The sequence below is a fragment of the Haemaphysalis longicornis genome, unplaced genomic scaffold (assembly GCF_048455015.1).
Source record: "Haemaphysalis longicornis isolate Haplotype H1 unplaced genomic scaffold, Haemaphysalis longicornis Haplotype H1 scaffold_7, whole genome shotgun sequence".
Classification (NCBI taxonomy): Eukaryota; Metazoa; Arthropoda; class Arachnida; order Ixodida; family Ixodidae; genus Haemaphysalis; species Haemaphysalis longicornis.
Genome location: NW_027526422.1, coordinates 112,604,488 through 112,618,813, shown reverse-complemented (window position 1 = coordinate 112,618,813; position 14,326 = coordinate 112,604,488). Strand labels below are relative to the sequence as shown.

General features: G+C 42.3%; 1 long non-coding RNA gene across 2 annotated transcripts; it reads right to left on the bottom strand.

Annotated features, from left to right (window-relative positions):
• Nucleotides 1-1,281: 1,281 nt before the first annotated feature.
• LOC144144867 (uncharacterized) lies at nt 1,282-10,019 on the bottom strand. Of its 2 annotated transcripts, none has more exons than XR_013317361.1 (6): nt 9,937-10,019; nt 6,241-6,334; nt 4,065-4,106; nt 3,939-3,992; nt 3,830-3,874; nt 1,282-1,430 (listed from the first exon to the last, which is right to left on the bottom strand). It is a non-coding gene; the product is annotated as an uncharacterized LOC144144867 (long non-coding RNA). The 2 variants fall into 2 exon arrangements; XR_013317362.1 differs by having other exon boundaries at nt 9,933-9,992.
• Nucleotides 10,020-14,326: the final 4,307 nt, after the last annotated feature.

Below are 14,326 nucleotides of genomic sequence, written 5' to 3'. Positions count from 1 at the left end.
CACGACTTTTGTAGCCTAAAGTGAAACAGCCCCTGGGCAACAGAAAAGCCAACACACGAGCAAAAACTACTCATTTGCACGTGTCCAAAGCAGCCTCACTGTATAGATGTCGCTCGCCGACGCGAATCTTTTGCCAACCACACGCACGGTTTGCCAACCTCAAGCACGTCCGCTCACCGTGACCACACGGCCGTCATGTGGCGTACCCCGGGAGAGGACCTTTGCGTTCTTAAGCCGACGTCAATCCGATTGCGCCATTCCGAGACCATGAAAGCAGCTTGGAATTGGAACTTTTAGTCGTACTCACAAAGTATGGGGAGAAAGCTTCCCGTTTTATCCATCTGTCTCAAAAGAATGGGGTTTCATTATTTTCAAGTGTTTATTTTAATGATTTTTTAAATTATCGTCCGAGCTTTGAGGATGCGCACGTGGCTTAGGTCTAAAAGTTTCATCTACAGATCTTGACGCGAGCTTCGCGTCTTAAGGATAGGTGAAGGCGCCGTCTGACTTGCGCGTTCAGTATTGCTGCTTCAAACCCTTAAATTCTGCTTTTGACGTGAGTGATACGGGGAGAAAGGGAAGACTGGTGGAATAGCTTTTTGATGAGTATTATATGTGCTGAGATCTGTCATGTGTTAAACGTGTGATGCGCTGCGCGATTCTTTTCTTCTTGTGGAATTTACGCTGTAGTTTCTTATTTGTTTTGGTGCGGCAAGATTTACGCACGGGTATCGAGCTCACCGCAATCAAAGAAAAGAGCCTGGTAACGTTTTAGAATCTTTGCCTGTTTTAGAGCAGAGCCAATAATAGTGCTACAAAGCTGCTCTGCTGCCACTGCTCCCTAAACGTGAGAGCAAGGGCCTCCATTCGGGAAAAAGCCAATGGTCTCATTAGGCTTGCGCGTAGGAGTTATGGCGTGCTTGATAATTGCTTCAGATATTGTTTGTCAAATGAACTGCAACGGTTAAAGTTCCACCAGTGCATGAAGCCGTAAAAAAAGTGACTTTGCTTAAAATGCTCCGTTCTTGTTATTTTACGAAAACGTAAACAAACAGAACACTAGGGAAGGTAAACAACTAGCACAATTTTTATCAACGTGGATGTTTCATAAAGAGAGACGCTATCGTAACACAGACATAACTGTGAAGATTGCTAAACCCACTAAAACGCGTTTTTTTATCGGCATTTAAAATATCAGTAGGGAAATGTGTACTGTTAAGCCTGTCGCAGCCTCCCCATTTCTCAAAATATTATAAAATAAAAACATTGGAGACGGTAACATCGAAGCAGGTAAAAATTTTATTACTGTTCCAAACATAAGCAAAGTGCAACCGGTTAGTCCTCAAATTATAGGGATTACACGCCAAATTTTACCCCTCAGCGACAAGGCTGTGTTGTCGTCTAGAAGTTGAACCCTTTGTTGAAGTTCGCTGTAGAAAAAAAAACATTGTAGTTCGGATTAGGACATGACGATAACTACAAAACTTATAGTTCTCGCAAAGATTCCAAAATAACTCAAAAATACCTTAGGCACTCAGAGCACCTCTATCATTTAGTGTTTCACAACCATCTCATACAGATTGATATGTTTTTCTACAGCAATTATACAGTCTTCCGAAAAGTGGGCAAGCCTGTACTACGGATCACGAGACAACCAGAACCACGCCGCATCATATTTACACGCATGTCACCGCTATGGTCGACGATCGCTGCCTTCATGCCATTAGTAACAATGCAGACAATGGACGTACGAACAAAACTCCCTACATGGGAGAATGTGGCAGAATATAGCCCAGCTCTCCTAGCGAGATCGCGTGGAGAGAGCTAAAATCTTGTGTACTTTTTACTTGCGCTGATGTGCTTTCACCGGTCGCTGAGAGAAGCCTCTTCGCCTTACAGCATACCGGCTGACGGGCCCTCCTGGAGCCTTCCCCATGACGTTGGGGCCGTGGGAGTGTCATTTCGGAATTTCACATGACCTCTTTTTCAGATTTCAATTTTCGGTATGTACTTTTCTTTTTTTTATTTCACAGCAGTGCCCCAGGGTACAATAAATTAAAATAAATACTTTAAACAACACCAATAGGCTAATTCTTCTTTTTCTTGCTTCAGCATTTGCCTCACAGTGGCTTGTGGCAACCAGTACTTTGATTTCGAAACTGATAGCGTTCATCTTACTACATAAATCTGAAATTTTAGCTAGCCTTTCGCTTGAAATAACTTTGTTTCCTCGCACTGCCGAGCACGGTCCGCCTGCGTGAGCTCGTGCATAATGGAGTAGCTTTGTATTTTAAAAGCGATAGCCTTTTTTGGAATTCATGAATCCAAAAAATTTGGTACTTTTGTCTGTTCTGTGGTCTGTCTCTCGATTCAGCCATCGGCTAATATATAAAAGGAGAAATGTACGACAACTTTATATAGACAAAACATTTGCAAACATGCAAGTGTAGAACCTTTCTTGACACTGACCAACATTGCAGATAACAAAAGCAAACATTACACTATTTGAGGCACAAAATTTGCGTAGCTAGTGCTGGGCAGTCTTCTTTATTTAAAGAAAGATGTACCCTTGATGCTTGCGATGGGAAAGAAAAATGTGCGTTCAAAGTTTTGAAGGAAAAATACAGAATGTGGGTGCGCCCGAGTGAAAAACTCACGGTGGCATTACAGCAACCGAAGGTACGAGCATGTTGCGCGCTAGAAGTGCAACGAGAGAAAATTGACTCGACTCCAGGAAATACCCAGGATGCCTATCGTCGAAAGAGGGAGACAGATCGGTGGAGTGTGAGAAGAGTGTGGGAAAGGTAATAGACGATGTTAGTGGCATTATCGTTTCGTTGTCATTTGCAAGGAACTGGGCAGATACGTGACAAATTTGTTTTACTGAACTGCGTTCATGGAACATTTTTTTCCTGAATTGAACACTAATACTTCATTTAAACGACTACCAGGCACGCACATTCATTTAAACGGCAAGCATATGAATGCCCTTGAGCGAATATCCGGATCCGGCGTAGGCGTGACTAACCGACGTTCCTAAAAACGGCTGACAGCGTACAAAAAGAAATGTAAAAAGTAGGTGCATTCTAGTGTAGTATTTGAACCCTAGGCTTAAGGTGTACACGTCTGAGGAGCATCCTTTCATTTCACGCGAACATTGACTCTGCTTAACTAGGGTTGGACTTAGGAAATGTCACATTGCCTTCGGCTTCCAAACATGTCTTAGAGACATATCTTCACGCCTTCAGGAGTGACCTGAGGACGGTAATTACAGAAGCAGCATCTGACGTCTTACACGCCGAACCTACATCTCGGGCCTGAGACGAGGCGTAGTAAAGCAGTTCGGACAATATTCGACCCCATGTGAATCGTTACCACGCGATTAAATCTTGATACATCAGCGTTTTTTTCTCGCCTGCCTCAGAAGAGATAAACAGCTGGTGTGCCGTAAACGATCGATTGGGCGTCCTTGCTGAAAACGTTGAATGCACCATCTTCGGGAAGCAACTTTTATTGCTGCCGTTTTTTAACCTCTTAGTTACCAATTATAATAAAACTTTTTTTGGTGGTTTCTAAGTTTATATCGAACGTGTTGTGCGAGGTATTTTCAATATAATATGGTGCAACAATACATGCAATTACATTGTCATATGAGAGTACGGCGTTACTTTATGGAACTGAGCCCCAAGTATTTATGCATATTTATGTGCCTGCTTCCTGAAAACGTTCTTCCATATACTTTTGTTAGTGTACAGATATCCAATTACAAAGAAAAAAATTCAGTTATTATCTTTAAAAAAATATAGTGTTAAAACCAAAACATTCTTACTCCCGCCCATTCGCTGCGGAGCCCGTTCAGTTTCTTCGGCTCGGCCTGAAAAAAAAAGACATTTTTTCATTACATTTTTCTCCGCAATTGCGTGTTGAAGTGCTCTAACCTTCGGGAACAAAGCTTTCTGTTGGGACACCGCTCCTAACACGTTCGACGCTTCCTGCAAGAGTAAGGAAGAGTAAGGTGAGTCGTGGGCACGCCTAGAACAAACGAAGCCAATAATTTTACTTACTTGCTTCTGCCTCCATTGGGGTATAGGCATCCCCGCTGTGCACTGTAATATGGATATTTATTAACCTTAAGGCATTGGTTTTATGAGGATGTAAATACAATTCACCATTGCTGCATAATGACTAAGAGGAGGGTGGGCCTGTGGCACACACATTTTCATCGCAGGGAAATAACTACGGAATGCACGTCAAACATCTGGCAACGATCAATGCCATTAAGGTAGTTGGAAAACAAGCATCAGTAGAATGACTGTAGCGCAGAATACAACGGAATTTATCAAAGCATGTGCCAATTATATTTCAAACTTTCCAGCATGAGTAATTCATAAAGTGAGAGTTTGAAGGGGCGGCGAGTAACACGATGGCCTTGTTGCTTGCCGAGCAAAACAGAGCTGCAAAGTTAGCACGGAGCTCTCTTTCTAGTGGTATTTTTCGTTTACCAAATGTTGTGCAACCATAGGCACGCATTTCAGTCTCCCATCATCCTGCTTCCGCCGTTACGGACAAAACACAGGCTGAAGTCACAGTCTTTCTGAACCATCAAACAGTTGACATACCCTTCGCCTTTGCGACATTAACATAAGGCTGCTATTCCTGAGTGTCCCAAGTACAAACTTACCATATTACTTACTTAGTCGGCTTCTTCTTGAGGATAAAAGTAACAGCCTTTTACTTCAAAAATTTAGATAAAATGAAAACCAACCCTGTAGATTCACCCGTCGTTATTGGCAATTGTAAAGTTAACGCTATCCTTTGTAAAAATTAACAGATAGAGAGCCGTGCCTAAAATTAAACGGCCATAAAAACCAACAACGGAGTCAAGGAGTCTTTATGGACAAGCGACTAGGCTTAGAAAAGAATGCAGGGAATAGAGGGATTGTGTAAAACATATCGACAAAGTGAAGTCCGCTTGAACGAGGAAATTCACCCCGTAAGCTAGTTCGAGCACCTCTGATTATGATTGTGAATACAACCTGAAGTTTTCGCGGTTTTGCTCCGACTCAGGCAGTTAAAAGTTTGAGTGCACCTACTGCGCTTGCTACGTACGTGATCCCCTAAAATTGGTCCTATCTTGCGTCTATTTGCTTAGGCACAGTCACTGGTTTCGACCTTATGAGTGTATTTGTTTCGCTACAATACTTGTTCACCGGTGCGCCTTAATGCCTGCGAATAATATTTTCTCCTATCGCACAATATCGCGTCTTTTTATGTTTGCAAGAGCTCACGTTCAAAATGTGGTTTTCTTACGATCAGTGTGCAGGTACCATGTAAAATTGAAGATAGAGCCTCCGGTATAATCTGTTCTGCTTTCAGTCTTCCTAAAGTCCTCGCTCAAGTCTTCATTGCGTCACTTTTAGGCACGTCTGCCCTTCTTGATCTCCAGAGAATATTGTCTAAACATAACTTTCCTGTGACAGGCTGTCGCCCCGCTTTCCTACCCCGCATTTACTTTCTGATATCCCTCTCTCACTCACTTTTCCTCTGAAAGACCTTAACGCTACAGTAGGCACGCCAGGGCTTATTGCTGTTAATCTGACGATGGAATCCGGCGGAAACGCTAGAAGCGCCTGAAGCGGCTAACTTGTCTAATCAAAAGCTTTGCGGGATGTACATTGCGAGACCGTTCAGGGACAGGTGCAGCGGGAGATTTAGGTACCAACTGCAGAACCAATTATATATACACACTCAAAAGGGAGAGAGGGACGGAAAGAGAGACAGAGGGAGAATGAGCGACAGATAGAACTGCACGCGCAAATCTTGTGTACGCGTGACTCTCTCTTTGTGATCAGCATGCCACCTTCATTATTTTGGGACTCACTGTGGAGCCCCTTAGGGCTAAGCCATTGCGCTGCTGCGCCCAAGGACGCGGGTTCGATCCCGGCAGTGGCGGCCACTTTTCAGATGGAGGAAAAAAGCGAACGCTCCCGTGTGTCGAGATGTTGACGCACGTAAAGATCCAAATGCGTTAAAATAATCCGGACCCATCAACTACTGCGCTCCCCATAGCCCTGGGCCAGCTTCAGCGCGTTAAAACCCCAATCAATTTTTAAATCATTCGTTTTTGCCAGCTCTGTTTAAATATGAACTTCGATTTGAAATTACTGAAAATTAAACTCGGTTCTTTGCAGTCCATTCATGTTAACGAAAAAAGTAATAAGAAAAAGATCTGTTTCTTACCCAACAACGAAAAGGTGGCAATAACCACAAGCAACATAGTTGCCTTTCCAGCCACCATTTTTATTGAATGCCGGAAGAGTAGAAGAAGGAAAATCTGCAGTAAAAAGCATAGTCGTTTTTTGGATATCGTGAACGGTGAATGTTTCGAAATTAGTCAATAACTGGCTTTTACTTTGGGCAAAGTCTCTCCAACATATTAGGCAAGAACTGCAAAGTCGTAATTATTTCAATGCTGTGGGCAAAATAAGCGAATTTCACAGGTAATCATTGAATATATAAAACAGAGACAAGGAAAACACTTAATCCACGCGTCGGTAACAATGCCCACATGGTTTGAAGGGCCATGGTAGATCGTAAGGCATAGAGGCAGGTGACAATTACTGCGTTCTAATGAGCACTGCGGTATATACTTGATAGAAGTGGTAATGTTTCTGACCAGCTCAAATTCTACGAAGGTAAACAACAAGGAAGATTTTCTGAAGAGTTATATAAATTAAGACGAGTTGCACATGCCGCAGTTCTAAGAATTTAGTATATTGGGGACAGAGATACCAAATATTCTGTGCACTCAGCTAATCGGGGCGAACAACCGTAGGACTCGGGCTGTCGGCGTCTCGCGAAGTCGTCGTATGCTGCCAAGAGAACTCCAGTTGTGAATCTACGGTCAAAAAAATTCCGAACCACCTCCAATAACGTGAAACCACAGGAGGGGCGAATGACAAAGTGTAGAAGTGTATTCTTGGCGCCTTGGCGTTTTTTCCCACGTTGATGAACCCGTTTGGGTGTAGAGGTACAGTCAAACCCGGCAATAACGAACCCGGATAGAGCGAATTATGCTATATATCGAACAAAAAAATTTCAGTTACGGAAATACCTGGGAAACATATTCCTTATAACGAAGTTCACATCCGATATATCGAACTCTGGGCGCCTAGAATGGCCGCCGAAATGCATGATCTCGGAGCGGCGATTGAGATGTGGACTGGCCGCGACCACTGAGGAAGAGCCGCGACTGAGACATTGCGCCTCGCACGTAGCGACGTGACGCCCAATACTTTCCGTAACTGTTTCCGACCCGCGGGACACGCGACGGAACCCGCCCAGTCAGCGAGTCCGGACCAAGACAGCAGCATCGGTGAACTGTGGGAAGAGCTATACCCACGTTCCCGATGATGTCGCGAGTGAAATCCGTCCGACGCTTATAATGAAGCGCGTTCGGTAGTCGATGGGCTCCGCCAACGCTGCATAGATTTTTGATGAAGCGGACTTGAACTGGTGCAAACAATGTTTCGTGTAGAGAATGCTATGGTAGTCGAAGCCAGCAAAACGAAAGTGAAAACAAAAATCACCGCTTTTTTTTTGCAAAGTAGGCAGTTAAGGCGGAAAGTAGCTTTATTACTTGCAACAAATGGATGATTTTGGGTATGGTAATGACTACTTTACTGTGTTCGTTTCTGAATGCGGGGATGGCGGCGTAGGGGAGGGGGGGAGTGGAGGGGGGGGGGGCTCCCGCGGATGGCGAAATCGTAAGAATAAGCTCGTTATAGGTGGGCTCGGCTATATCGAACTATTGGATATATCGAACTAATCGCGGTGCATATTGCAGTTCGCTATAAACGGGTTTGACTGTAGATAGCTTCGCTGTAGAAGTCTCGTGTCTTTGAAGCAAGACGCATTGAAGCGTGAGGCGTTGGAAAGCGAGTGTCGGTGTGTTCTTTTAGTACACGTTTTTGCCCATGGAGGTGAAACGTTCTAGAGCGAGGAGTTGAAAACAAGTATCCTGGTATTTTAGTACCGTTATTGCATGAGGCGACAACGACAGGAGACGCTGCAGCCGGACAATCTAACGGGATTCGCTTTTGAAAAAAGCGTATTATGGATACTACTTGATGAAAAACAACTAACATGGTTTCAACTAATTTAAAATACAGGAATGATGATTATTTGTTTGCAGTGATAAAAAATCCCGGGCCATCTCCACTAACGGGAAACATGGGAGGGGGCTAAGCATGCAGTGTGTAAGAGTCTTCTTGGCGACTTGGCGCTTTTTCCAACGGAGATTGGCAAAAGTGGGTTTGAGGGCTTGAGGTGTAAACGTGTTGTGTTTTTGACGACGAAGCGTTCTAGCGCAAAGAGTAAACGAAAGTCCCAGTGTTCTTCTAGTACCCGTTATGAGGCATTCCAGCACGAGGCGTAAAAGAGTACCCCATTGGTTATTAGTACGCATTACGTTCTCGCACGAGGCATAGTCGATTGTCCGGGTGTTTTAGTACCGTGACTACAGGGACTACGAATACGACGACGACAAAAGACGACGACAGCCCGAGCTCGTAAGGGGTTTCGCTCCTAAATTAAATTATTTAAATTCAGCCTCAACATTGGTTTCCAACGCCAGGTTTTTTGTATAACATACCTCTTGGCATGCTACAGCGTGTGTAAAACGAATACAACTTGCGGTCAGTCTGCCTCGCATTTATTCGCATAAACCTGTTCACCGCAAGAGAGGGCGCCACCGCCTCAGCAAGTGCGTGGCTGGTCCTTCCATCGCCGCTTCTCCGGCGCCTAATCAGCTCGCGCTATGCCGCAAGAGCGAGACTTATAATATGTGAATGCAATGCATGCTCCGACCATCCACAGGTGTCACGTTAGTTGATGTGGTCTGGTTTTTTAAATGCGTTCAAGGCCAAAGCACCACGGCTTTCCCTATCCGTACTTGTAATAGCTTTTTATATTCGTCGTGTTCTTTGCGTCTCTTTCGATGCGTTTGTTGCGTCTATTGGCCCGCCTCGCTTCGATAGGGCGACTGGATAAACTCCAGAACACGTATTACCAAGAAGAAATGTTTCTCGTGGCTGGTGGGCACCTATTTAACTCGCGTTTTGTCGCTTACGCCTGTTTTCACAACTGCGCTCCCCAAGGTTTTTTGGTGCATCATGTTGGGAAGGTCAATATGGATTTTTTTATTCGTGAGGTACTGGCTTTTTAAACAAAAACGGGCTTGTCTCCCTAAATTACTTAACATATAGCGCAAGCTACACTAGTTGATGCCAAAATTATCGCGCAATACACGTCCTCGGGGCCCCGCTGAGCACGATGACGCCGGTTCCAGTCTACACTGCGGCCGCCGCTTTTCTGATGGAGCCGAAAAGAATAAAACGCCGGTGCGGACGAGATTTCGGCGTACGCCAAAGATCCCCATGTCATCCAATTTAATCCGGAGCTCTCTACCACGTCGCGCCTCCTCACCTGCATTGCGACGGTGCGTTAAACCCTACAATCAAGTCAAAATCAACACGTCCTCGGGTATGAAAACAGTATTCTCATATTGTGATAGTTACGGCACTATTACACGCCCAATACTACCCTTTTTTAAGCAATGATATCGTTCCCGGATTTGTAGCTACACTATCAAATACCAATGCGTAATATTGAATTCTGTCGTGGACACATAACTTTGTGGTGAAAGGCAAGAGGCGGTCTCTAAGAACGTAAAGGTGCTCGGAGGATGTGCATATTTAATGCACTGCAAAATTAAACTTTCGGTGTGTTCGTTGAGCGACGTTAAGGCTCAATCTATAAGGTACTTGAGAGCACGCAGAGAAAGAACGTTTACATGGTAGCTTTATATTTTTCAAAAGCATGCCCTAGCCTGAGTGCAAACGGAAATATTCAAACCCGAAAGTTGTACGTACTTACTTGCAAAGCAGCAGTAGTGGTGCCTTGTAGCAGATGTAACAATGGGAAATTCGGGCAGCCATTTATACAAAAAATTGGTGTCACCTAATTGGTCCTGTCAAAAATTTGAAGCAGGCTTTGTACGCAAAAATACCTATATACAGAAATATAGGTAACGTTGCAATGTGAAGTGTTGTTGCAGTCAAGAAATAAATGAAGTTGTCAGTCGTCGAGAAAAGTATCCTACGGAGCGTGACAGCAGACAATACCCCCGAACCTCTTCAATAATGAGTTTCTCATGTGCCCGTGTATGACATGAGACGCTTATAGCCTTCTCTAATTGCAAATTGAAAATCAGGGATGTCGACATTTTTGTGGGTTGACACTTGGCCTCGCTTTTTCCGGACGAGTTTATGTGGGCAAATTATGGACGCGCAAAAGTAGAAAACTTGAAATGAAAGCCAGACTTCAGGACAAAGCGCCCAGTCGCAAGGAAGAAAAATCCGACTAAAATATTGCAATATAAAACTACTTTAATTAAACATTTTCAAGTTGAACAATTTTTTTGGAATGTACCTTGATGTTAAGTAATGAATATTTTCATAGACATTATGGTACAGACACACCCCAGCTGCCATTGCACAGATAAACAGCACAAACAACAACAAGCACACGCACACTTTAAACAGCAGTTGGTATTCAAAAACATGGTTCTGGGCACCAATTTTATATTTCTACTCCGAACACACCTGTTACTATGATCGATAATTTATCTCGTCTCTGTGTTCCAAGAAACGCATAAGGACGGGGCTCGTGCTATGTGAATATGCCTAGTAATATCCAAAGATAGCGATGGCAGGAACATACAAGTCCACGGTGAACCGGAGATTGAATGTCAGTTGAGCATACAAGATTCGACATTTGCCCAAGGGAGAGAACACTCGACCGTAGCTTACGTTTTTCTTGCCATGCAGATGTGCCACATGTCGGTGCCATGGAGGCCGGCCTTGGTAAGACAAGATGGAAGTCCAGTGGCCGGCCTTTCAAACATTCAACAAAGAGGCGAATTCTTCACGAGAGTACACCAATCAAGGAAGCATCGTCACCATAATGCCATCGTTGCCAATACGTTCATCGTCCAATCATGGCTTTGGTTAAACGTGACTGTGGCTGACCGGGATTTGCAAGCAATCAGAGGATATGTTTAAACTGAAATAGGCAGCTTTTCAAGGTTTAAATGCGGAAACATATTCTAAGATAAACGTGCTTTAAAGCCCAAAAATACATGCGCACACAAATAACGATCCACAATTCAACCAAAAAAAGATAGCAAGCATCAAATTCGTTAAATGGTGATGACGATGTTTGAATGTAACGCGCAAGGTTAACTATGGCAAAGATTGCAAAAAAAGTGTTTTAATAATAGGTTACTACTAAAATCTGTTCGAGTAAACACAAATAAAATCAATTTAAGGAAATGAGGATGACTGGTGTACACGGCCAGGATGAAGACAAAGAGCGGTTAAAAGATTAATAATGTAGCTGGTGTATAGGAACAGGGCAAAAATATGCGTGGAATGAGATGAGCTGTAAGACCTGAAGCTCTGACAGAGACTTAACGGTGTGCTTAGCAGAAAACATGGCATTGTCTCCTAAAAAGTATTATGGATGTAATGGAAGGTGTTGTGTGTAGAGTTCTCTGGATGGTTTAGGTCGTGTAACGTCAATTGCCTTGCATTGAATGAGGATGGGTATCACGAATAGGCCCTCGCCACTCCTGGTATACAGGGGTCTTGGAGATCCAGTGAGCATGTGCGAGTGTGTTACATGTGTGTGGCCTATCCGTAAACTCGCTAAGGTAACTTCAATGTTTGTATTGTGTGAGTCAGTTGTGTACAGTCCCGAGTGTGGTTTTCTTATGTGCAGTTAGTTGTCTGTCTGTTCGGTCCACTCTGCTTGCCATGTGTTACGGAGTTGTTGTCTGATGTATGGATTGGAAGTGTGTAAGCTAGTGTTGTTATGTTGACCATGTTTTGGAGTGCTGCGCTGGCGGCCATTTCCTCTGCCAACTCATGTCCGCCGATGCCAGAGCGGTTTGACACCTAGCACACAGTCACGTGAAGGTTTGAGGAATAGGCTAACATAATTAATTTGGAAACAAGATTAGGGATGTGGTTTTTCAATGATTTTCTGGATGCCAATGTACGGACGATATTTAGCGATTCTGTATAAATTATGGACGTAGGAATTTGATGTTCCACTATGTGACTTACAACAAGAAAACTTTTATATACTTCTACTGTAAAAATACTTGCCTTTACGTTCATGAATCTGCTTTCTTTAAAATTGCGTCCGTGCGGAGCACAACACACCACACTGAAAGTTTTTGATGCATCACTGAACAACTCTGCAGCCCAATATTTAGAGTGAAGTGACATAAAATATTGCCAAATGTCAGTTTTTGATGTTCAGTTTTTATTGTCTTGGGCGAAAGATAAGTCACAAAGTACAGGGCGAAGATGCCATGGTGCTATAAAACAAGTGTGAGACGATTTGAATATGTCTTAAATTGTGACCTCACGAATAGTCACCTCGTCACTGAAACTCTGCTAGAAGGGAACGAAAATTGATTGGAGGTTTTAAAAAATGAGTTGTGGATGTATCGTTAAAAACCAGTGTAAATAGAGGGCTTTCCATTGATGAGATTTTAGAGGCATATAGAAGGTCAACATCAGTCCGCTGGTGCGCTAAGCACCATGTGTTGCACTCTGAATAAAGAGTCTGAACAGGTAAAGTACAGAATGCGCCACAACAGAAGCCAAGTCCCAAGTGGATATGGTAACAAGTATGGTCACATGTAAATGTATGGTCACATGTAACTGCCGTATCTTAAAAGCTGATTTCGAGAGGAAAGTGGCTTATTTATTGATATCTCAGAAAATCCTGTGCGAGAATGTCACATATTCCACGGGAATTTTCAAACTTTACAAGCGGCATTTTTTAGTATAATTTATGGACAATTTACGTGGTAGCAGGACAAATAAATTTATGCAGTATTTATAAGAATGCGTAAGTGAGAGCACCGCTGAAAAATAATACCTTCTGTACTAAGAAAAAATCGGCCCCAATGACTGGAGTCGACATGTGCTCTAAGATTTCTTTCGGTACCGGTATATTGAATGCAAAATATGGGAGCCTGATGTCTTCATTCATTCATTCGTTCATTCATTCATTCTTTTTTTCATTTATTTATTTATTTATTTATTTATTTATTTATTTATTATTCATTTGTTTTTTTATTTATTTATTTAGTTATTATTCATTTGTTTTTTATTATTTTTTAATTTTTTATTCACCCGTTCATTTTTCCCCCTTCAATCACACATTTGTCAACTTGTCCGTGATTTATGGCTTGAGGCGATCGAGCATGAAAGAGAAAAAATAAAAGGAAAGAAACAAAAAAACGTTGATGCTGCATCAGCAACTATTTCTTTGGAAAAGCATGTTGAATTCAAACAATTGTTTCAATTATTTATTTTATAAAAATGAAATACCTTTAACAGACATTTTTATACATCCCTAAACTACCCAACCTGTGTTATATAACATAATTGGAGATCAACGAACCAAAAACAGTGCCGAAATTTTAGAGACTGCAAGAAAATGTGTTAAGCAAGCTGCATAGTACAAATACAGTGAAATTGGCGATAGAACTGCAAATTGACAGAATATGTTCTTGTCGAATACTTAACATGCGGAGAAAAGCTGAGAGCCTAGTCAACAGAAGTTACAGTGTCACGACACCAGTAAACTCTTCGAGATACTATGTGCAGTATTTATAAGAATGCGTAAGTGAGAGCACCGCTGAAAAATAATACCTTCTGTACTAAGAAAAAATCGGTCCCAATGACTGGAGTCGACATGTGCTCTAAGATTTCTTTCGGTACCGGTATATTGAATGCAAAATATGGGAGCCTGATGTCTTCATTCATTCATTCGTTCATTCATTCATTCTTTTTTTCATTTATTTATTTATTTATTTATTATTCATTTGTTTTTTATTTATTTATTTATTTATTATTCATTTGTTTTTTATTATTTTTTAATTTTTTATTCACCCGTTCATTTTTCCCCCTTCAATCACACATTTGTCAACTTGTCCGTGATTTATGGCTTGAGGCGATCGAGCATGAAAGAGAAAAAATAAAGGGAAAGAAACAAAAAAACGTTGTTGCTGCATCAGCAACTATTTCTTTGGAAAAGCATGTTGAATTCAAACAATTGTTTCAATTATTTATTTTATAAAAATGAAATACCTTTAACAGACATTTTTATACATCCCTAAACTACCCAACCTGTGTTATATAACATAATTGGAGATCAACGAACCAAAAACACTGTCGAAATTTTA